This window comes from Podarcis raffonei, chromosome 7 (genome assembly GCF_027172205.1).
Source record: "Podarcis raffonei isolate rPodRaf1 chromosome 7, rPodRaf1.pri, whole genome shotgun sequence".
In the NCBI taxonomy this organism is placed as follows: domain Eukaryota; kingdom Metazoa; phylum Chordata; class Lepidosauria; order Squamata; family Lacertidae; genus Podarcis; species Podarcis raffonei.
Genome location: NC_070608.1, coordinates 21,953,554 through 21,963,325, shown reverse-complemented (window position 1 = coordinate 21,963,325; position 9,772 = coordinate 21,953,554).

Here is a 9,772-nt window from a genome sequence, read left to right as displayed (position 1 = left end):
TATTTGTACACCTGGTTCTTCTTGCCTAAGTGAAGAATCTTACATTTGTCCCTGTTGAAATTCATTTTGTTAGTTCTGGGCCAGTTCTCCAGTCTGTTAAGGTCATTTTGAATAATAGAAGCAAAGAATTGTAGAGTTGGAAGGGACCTTGAGGAACATCAAGTCCAACCCCCTGGAATGCAGGAATATGCATCTGTCCCATACGGAAATTGAACCTGCAACATTGGCATTATCAGTACCATGCTAACCAACTGAGCTATCCTGGTTACTATCTTCTGCAGCATTAGCTACTCCTCACAATTCGGTGTCATCTGCAAATTTGATGATCATTCCATCAATTCCTTCGTCCAGGTCATTTATAAAGACATTGAACAATAATGGGCCAAGGACAGAACCCTGTGGCACCCCACTCATAATATTTTTTTCCAGGATGATAAGGAACATATTTGTGTGATAATTTGATTGGAGAGGTAGCTGTGGGGAATGTTTCATTGCTCACCCCTCCCTCAGTTTCATGCTGAAATTCTATACATTCTTACCTGGGGAAAAGTCTTATTGAATACAGGGGAACTTCCTTCTGAATGCATAGGACTGAACTGTGAATCACTCTCCAAGTTGCTATTTGCTCCATGCAGTAGAAACAGGTAAAAAGGTAAAGGACCCCTGGCAACTATGGGGTGTGGCGCTCATCTCGCTTTCAAGTCGAGGGAGCCAGCGTTTGTCCACAGACAGCTTTCCGGGTCATGTGGCCAGCATGACTAAACTGCTTCTAGCACAACAGAATACTGTGATGGAAGCCAGGGCACACGGAAACGCCGTTTACCTTCCCACTGCAGTGGTACCTATTTAGCTACTTTAACTGGTACGCTTTCAAACTGCTAGGTTGTGGAAATATACAAGCATGATTCAAGCACCTACATTTCCTTCCACCCTGAAGAACAAAACAGCGGCTTGGTTAATATTGATAGGTAAAATGGCACCGGAAGGAAGGAAGGGTTAAATGCCCTAGTCCTGACACAAGAAACTGGGAAGTCTTAAAAATGCATTTGCTACCCCTACTTTATAGAAATCTGAGCCAGCCTTGGTTCTTTAGTTGACTAAATTTGCAATTAAAAATATTGTGCTGTGGTTTTTGCATCTGTGGGCAAATTCTATGGCTTTAGGCTTTAGCTTTGCACGTGTAGCCAAATGCAAAAGCATCATTGTGTATTTTGAAGTGATGTGGAAGCAAATGAGAAGAGCAACTTTGGAAGAGGGAGTACCGGTAGCTAATTTCTCCTATCTATGGGAGCAGCAACAAGCTAAACCACATATACTGTAATTTTTTACTGCTTACAAATTGGCACCCTCTAGTGGAATGACAATGAAGTGCATGGACGGTTTTCAAATAACTATAGCCATTCAATTTCTTTCTTTTTTTAAAATCACAAAACAATCTATTAAAAATACAGTTCTAAATGATGAATACTAGTTTTATCTTAAAGAGCTCAAACACAACTTGCTTTTTTATCTATTTAAATTCTCACTATTTCATTCCACTTTCAAATGAAACATATGTGAGTGTGCAGACACATCTGCACATTTATGAACATATTGTCACAGGCAATGCCCATGAGGTTAGTATGGCTAAATTAGTGAATAGGAAGCCTAATCTTACACACATTTTCTCAGAAGTAACTCTCACCATGTTCATTGGGAGCTGCTATAAAAGGTAAATCTAAATGAGTGAAATATGGGGCGTTTTTCATATGGCTTCCTATGTGTTATTTCGGTTAAGAAACAAACATGACAGTCCTATATAGATATACAATGGGAAATAAGTTCCACTGTGTTCAGTAGCCTTTACTCCCAGGTAAGTGGGTGCAGAATGAACACTTTACCTGGGAGTATACACCATCAAGGGAACTTTCCTCCAAGCAGGTACCGTATTGGCCCAAATATAAGCCGCATCTTTAAAATTGGAGGGGGGGAGAAAAAAAGGAAAAATTCCCAAATATAAGCCGCTCTATTCCTCACTACTCCTGGCTTCATACTGGGGGTGGGATAGGGGAGCTGCACTGCGTTGCTGACGGCCTTTCCCCTTCCTCGCTGTCACCCTTCCTGGCCTTGGAGGCGGGCACTGGTTTGCTGCACTCCTGGCACTGTTTGCCCCACGCTCCCGGCTGCATACCGTAAGGTCATGAATGTTAGCCGCACTTTTAACTTTTCACGGTCAGAATTTGGGGGAAAAGTAGGCAAATATTCAGGCCAGTACGGTATGTATAGGATTGCACTGTTTCTTAGCTACTCTCGTTAGTCCCAGGGTTAAATTTGCTGCCAACGTTAACTCCAGTTTTATGTATCCAAGCTGATGGGCTGGCAGCTGATTCTTTCTTCAACAATGGTTACAAGACAGGGCCCTCCACAACACCTGAGAGCAGCAGGCTAGCAGAGCAGAACATATGGCATGCACAGCTCTGTCTTTATGCCACACTCCTGCTGCTCCCCAGCATCAGCTGCATGAGGCAGCTGCCACACATTGGCTAATGGCAGGGCTGGTCCTGCGCATTCTGAGCCAATACAAAGAACTTTAATTTCATTTCACTTTTAATTTGTATACCCCCTTTCTATATTACTATACACAAGGCAGTTTACAACAACCAAATCTACCACAAAGATCACACACCTTATAATCGACTCAATAAAATAGTCATATTAAAAGCATAGATTAAAATAAACAACTTATGGTAGAGATACTGAAACACCAACCCCCCCAAAAAAAACTGTTTATGTATGCAATGACTGCAGCCAGGATGATTTATTCTCAAACATGGAAAGATGATTCTGTACCAAGCGAGGAGGAGTGGCAGTCTAAATTAATGGACTATGCCAAAATGGCAAAACTTATGGGAGCAATAAAGAACCAAGAGGGAAAAAACTTTACAAAAGACTGGGGGAAATTTGTGGATTATCTGAAATGTTATTGTACACATATAAATTCATTAGCAGTATTAATTTAAAACAAACAGTTAAAATTAATGTTAAAAGGTAACTAGGGAGTTATTATTAATTGGAGTAATGAAGGAGATGCAGTGTTATAAATTTTAAAATGTAAGAAACCGCAAAAGGTTTAGGGGCAAGTCAAAAACACATATATTTATTGGAAAATATTGGACTGTGTTTATGTTAAGATGTTATGGAAAAAACAAAAAATAAAAATTATATAAAATTTATATAAAATAAAATAAACAATTTATATCAAATAAAGTAATATTCAACAATCCATTCGAATCTAATAGTACACAATAAAATTAACTCTCAAAATATCAGCAAATACGAATTAAACAGAAATTCATTCTTAACAATTACAATAAATAATTACTAAACTATAATCAATAAAAATAACAAGAAGTCAAAATGCATAAAATACCACAATACATACAAAACCATGTAAAAGGATCAAATAATCATTCCTGGAATTCACATGAATATTATGGTTTTTTGTTATCCCTCTACTCCTCTGCCAAAGATCAGTGGGAGAGCATAAGCTTTCATCCCACAATCTGAATCCACAGCAGCCTTGAACTCTTGTCCATCTGCAGAGTTTTAGCCAAGTCGTTTTTCTTACATACAGGGTGAGTCCTTTAAAAGAGGCCCCGTGAATACAGAGTACACATGTCCCATGGGGCCTCTTTTAAAAGACTCACCCTGTACTTGGATGTAAGTTCTGTTCTGGTTTCCTTAAACAGACCTTTATTTGTTCCAAGATTACACCCCTATGTTCTTCAAGAAGTCCTCACACACTAATGAGCCTTATTGCCACATGGCCATATTTGGGTATAATCTGCTGAGAATCTCCTTCGGCCCAATTCAAAGGAGGAGATCTCTGTATGGAGAATCTTCTCCGGACTTTAGAACACATGTATATAAATAGGATAAGCTCCCTAACATGGAGGCTTTTAACTGCTTCCAGTGAGATGCAAACCGCCTTTTACATTATAGTACACTTACATATGCACAACTAGAGCTGGATCAGGGTTATAATGAATGGACATAGAGTGACCCTGGGTCAGTCAGTGCCTCTCAGCCTAACCTACCTCACAGAGGTGTTGCAGGCTCCTTGGAGAAGAAGGTGTGAAATAAATGCAATCAATAAATCCAGGTACCCACATTGGTATAAATATGTGGTAGATACACTAGTAGGTATTAAACAGCAACTAGAGGAACCAAAACGGGACGCGGGTGGCGCTGTGGGTTAAACCACAGAGCCTAGGACTTGCTGATCAGAAGGTCGGCAGTTTGAATCTCAGTGATGGGGTGAGCTCCCGTTGCTCGGTCCCTGCTCCTGCCAACCTAGCAGTTCGAAAGCATGTCAAAGTGCAAGTAAATAAATAGGTACCACTCCGGCGGGAAGGTAAACAGTGTTTCCATGTGCTGCTCTGGTTCGCCAGAAGCGGGTTAGTCATGCTGGCCACATGACCCGGAAGCTGTATGCCGGCTCCCTTGGCCAATAAAGCGAGATGAGCGCCGCAACCCCAGAGTCAGCCACGACTGGACCTAATGGTCAGGGGTCCCTTTACCTTTACCCACATTGGTATAAATATGTGGTAGATACACTAGTAGGTATTAAACAGCAACTACAGAAACCAAAGGGCAAAAGAGAACAGGACTCCTGCATAAGTCTGTAGAAGAGGGGATTTCAGCAGATGTAGTTAAGCCATTCCTGCTGAAATTGCCTCTGCTATATCACTATTAAAGGCCCAGAAGCCTTGGCCTCTTTTTTTCACCTGACTGCCCTTTCAGAAACCAAAATGTAGTTAAGTTACAGCCTCTTTACCAGGCATAGGCAAACTCCGGCCTGCCAGATGTTTTGAGACTACAAGTCCCATCATCCCTGACCACTGGTCCTGTTAGCTAGGGATGATGGGAACTGTAGTTCCAAAACATCTGGAGGGCCGGAGTTTGCCTATGCCTGCTCTTAACAGTGCAATCCCATGCATGTCTACTCAGAAGTAAGTCCCATTGGATCCAGTAGGACTTACTACCACATAAGTTGGTATAGGATTTTAACCTCATTGTTTACATTATTATTCAAAGGCTTCAGGAGAATGTGAGACCCTCATGCTGGAACTAAGGTTAATATGTTCCCCTTCTGCGCATACAATGGATTTAAGCGTCACTTTTTTCCGTGTCTCTAGAATGAAAATGCTTGAAAACATCCCAAAGGCAATTCTGTGCACAGAAGTTTTCACTTCAGCTGAATGGGAAAGATCTAGTGGATTTCTTTTTTCTTTCTTTTTAAAAATACATTTTTCTATTCTAGACTTGCCAGAGAACAAAGGTTCTTCCTGTACTGCTTGATTGCTGTAAGATACTCACCTGGAACCAACCCAAAAGGTGCTACTTCCAACAGCATGGTGCTTGTGACTTCAGTGGAAATGAGAGATAACAAGAAGATCCTTGAGGCAACCAGGAAAGGGAGAAGCATTGCATTCCAAGGGCAAACGATAAGGATTTCTCCAGACTCCAGCCAAGAAAATAGAAGGAAAGGAAGAGTTGGTAGAAGCTGCCTTTGTAGATTGTTTAATTTGAGCATGCATTATATCTCTGGAAAACCGGGATGTTCCAAATAAAAACAAAAATAACCACTCATGTATGCAAAATGAAAAAATAGTTATTGCATATACTTTCTGCAGAGATTCAACTTGGTTCTGTATTATTCTGAAAGGGGTGTTTAGTTAGATCTAGCCATGGTGAAGCTCACCTGAACTGATAGCCAACTTTCTGTTGTCTACTGGGAAGGTGTGACACAGTGCAAATGCTCTGGCAAGAGTGTCAGGTTGGCTCCGCTGGTGCATTTGCACTGCACTAATCTCCCGCTGCCCCTCCTTCCTGGTAAGCAGCAGTGAGTCAGCTGCTGGGAGGTCAGGTGAGCAATGGTGCCCCACCACGCAGTCCACTATCGCCTTCACCATCTGAAAGGCAGCATCAAAATGACGCCATGTGAACACTAGCAATGGAAAATATGGAACCCCCATCAATGGGGATGGTAACTTGAGCCTTACTGGAACAGCTGCAGCCAAGCAAATTGAGCCTGCCAAATTGGTATGGTAATGCTCAGATTGCGATCGAATGGATTTGCATGGTCATTTTACAGAAGAAGTTTGAGCTGAAGGAGCTTATGTTCATAGGCTGTAATGTTCCACCACATCCCTTATCATCTACAGAGCAACATGCCTTCATGGTGACCACATGCTAGTGGTAGCACCTACTGATTAGGTGTTTTCCCTTATTCCCTGCCTATGTAAAAGCAAGCTGGAACTGTTTTCGGAAAAGATTGGAATGTGAGAAACTTCAGATGTTATAGCTGTATATTGACAGCTGAACAGCGGAAAGCCCTGCCCTGAGTGCCTCTTGAGGTTTATTTTCCACAATAAAAAGGTAAAGGGTAAAGGGACCCCTGACCATTAGGTCCAGTCGTGGCTGACTCTGGGGTTGCGGCGCTCATCTTGCTTTATTGGCCAAGGGAGCCGGCGTACAGCTTCCGGGTCATGTGGCCAGCATGACTAAGCCGCTTCTGGCGAACCAGAGCAGCGCACGGAAATGCCGTTTACCTTCCCGCTGGAGGGGTACCTATTTATCTACTTGCACTTCATGCTTTCGAACTGCTAGGTTGGCAGGAGCAGGGACCGAGCAACGGGAGCTCACCCCGTCGTGGGGATTCGAACCGCTGACTTTCTGATCGGCAAGTCCTAGGCTCTGTGGTTTAACCCACAGCGCCACCTGTGTCCCTATTTTCCACAATAGTTGGCAGGTAATTAGGATGTAATCTAGGGTCTGATGATGACCCTTAACTGAGCTCCACAACCATCTCCAGGACTATACCACCCATAATGATGGCAGAATTGCACCCATCTTGAATAGGATATTTAGAGACAGGGTAATTTTGCATGTGAAGACAGGCTCCAGTGGATTGATTGGATGAGACCAATTGTGGGTCCAACGGTCAAGAAGGCGGTTTCTGCACATGCTGTAGAGGAAAGTGAGGGGCAGATGGGAAGGTAGCTCATCTAGGAGAAGGAAAATTGCTCCTAAACCTCTGCTGCCTTGTGGAATATCTTTGGGAGAATAAACGCCTAAGGAGTAAACCTTACACAAATCTGGATTGGAGTCCCTAAGACAGTTGGATGGCACCTTGTACACCACCTTCTGGCAACTCCTGGGGGAGCAGGGTTCGAATCCCCACTCAGCCATGAACTTCACAGGGTGGCCATGGGCCAGTCACCATCTCTTAGCCCAACCTACTTCACAGGGTTGTTGCGAGATTCAAGTTTTCCCTGCTTTTAGATCTGGTAATTACATTTAATTTTATTTGAATGCCCAACAACTCTTCTTGCTCTCTTTTCTTCTAATTGTTTATTTTGTTATGTGTTCTTTATGTTCTTTATTCCTTTAACAATTCGTTTATTTACCTTTCTACTGATCTAATCTGTTATGAGTGGCTATTTATTTCCTTTATCGATTCATTTATGTCATACTGCTGCATTTTTATTTCAGCTGTGGGGTGTGTGTGTGTGTATAAAAAGAATATCCAGTAAGAATGAGATTACATCATGTAAAAAACTGAACTAGGTAAAGGTGCCATTTGTGATCATACAAACCATGTGTGTAGAATAATATTTCAAGCATATTTTAATGACCCATCCTACCAGTTCATTTCATCAACCATCATTCCATCTCCATGTGAGGTTCATGAGAAAACTTTTGTCCCCAAGTTAGATGGAAAAAGAAGTAAAAGGGGGTAGTCAAAAAACTGATTTATTTATAAGACCAGACAATTTACCCAGCTGAAGCCTTAATCTTCGCCAACAAATCACCTCCTAAGATGAAAGCTTCCTAATGATAGTGGGTGCACAGTCAAAATGACCGGAATTTTATCTCCAGGTCCTCTGTTAATGTAGCCATTATAGCATAATGCTCCACTTTGTGACTCATGGTTTACCTGAAGAATTGAGATCTGATAAAAATGGGCCCAGGTCTATATCTCAAATAATGAAGAACCTTTGCTAGTGTGATAATATTTGACATGTTTTTATCTGGTCTCTGCCATCAGAGTAAGTGCAAATGGGAAACCAAATGTGTTTAGAACTTTTAAAACTGCCATGAAAACTGTGAAGGGAGATATTCTATCTGTAAATCAGAAAATAGCTTCTTTCCTGCTATCTTATCAAACAGCACTGCATAGTTCTACAAAATGTATGCCCACCGAACTAATGGGAAGATAGTTCCTGGTCTAGGAACTATGAGACCTAATTTTTAGTAACTTGGTGGGCAATGCTCAAACCACTTTCCTCAAACAGTCCCATTAACTGTAATGGGAATAACTCTTGAGCACGGGGCCCTGCAGGGAGCAGCATGTATAAATGCACAATGCAAGCCCTAAAAGAGTGAGGACTTATATTTCTAATGGATGCATATGCTGCTTAAATATATTAAAACTGGCAGCATCTGTTGTTGTGCAAGATGATGCAAGCTTTAAAAACAAAACAGAAAACTGTTTCCACTACATTTTGTGCATGTGATTAAAAAAAAAGATGGGTAGAGAATTTTCGCTGAGAAACAAACCCTACCAATGTGGGAGAAAATATCCTACACATAGGCATATGCACAGGGTGTGCCCAGAAACACTCAATGTTCACCCCACTGTTTTAAAAGAAAAATTGAGATCATGGTGAGAAGGAGAAAGTATGGAGCAGCAACCTCGCAGTCTCAGCTGCCACAGTGAGAAGAGGGACAAAGGTGGCAGGGAGGAGGAGGAAAGCAGACAGCAAGAAATGTAGGTAGAACAAAAAGACTCTAATGAGTCTGGAATGGATCTGCAGCTTCTGCCTGCATCTGTCTGTCTGTCTGTCTGTCTGTCTGTCTATCTATCTATCTATCTATCTATCTATCTATCTATCATCTATCTATCTATCTCATGGCTCTATCAGCTTCTAGGAGCTTGACACCTTTTTGCTCACATATGGTGAGCGATGTCTCATTCTCCAGGACAGGAAGATGAGGAAACCTTAATTTGTCTTGGTCAGTGAAGACCACAACAATTGACCATACATACCTGGATGTATACCGCAAAAATTTGCTATTCTGCATTTCATTTTTCAAATTTGTATTTTTAAGTGGAGCTTAGTAGTTAATTTTTTTCAAAAAAAAGTTTAGCGAAGTTTTAGTTTGTTTAATGAATAATTTGTTGTTTCAAATCTCTTACCTGAGCCACGAACTCACTAAATGGACATAGGCGCCATCTCTTAACATCTCTAAGGCAGGTGCAGGAGGACTGGTTTCAAACTGTGTGGTGGGAAGCTGAAAAAGAGGGGACAGCATACAAACACACCTGCCGAAAGCTCCTCTTCTACACAGCTGGCAACAGTGTGATAGCTATGTCCTCTTTTTCATCTAAAACAGGGGCTTAAGGTATCCACCATGATGGGATGTACCAGCTTCTGGGTATCTTGGGGGTGCTGTTCGGCTCAGCTTCCAACAGACATCTGGTTGGCCACTGTGAGAAAGGATGCTGGATGCTCTCTGACTGGAGAGATGTAAAAAGGAGAATTCTCCAAGATTTGGTATTGGGCTAATTTAGGGCTTCAGGATGGGCTGTGCAGCATCTACAGCTCTGCCTCCAACAAAGGGAAATGATTGGGGGGTTCAGGAAAAACAACTGGGGTGGGCTGTTGCTGCCGCCACCTGAGAAAATCAGCTCACTCTGTCTACTAGTAGAGCTGGCCCTGTGTTA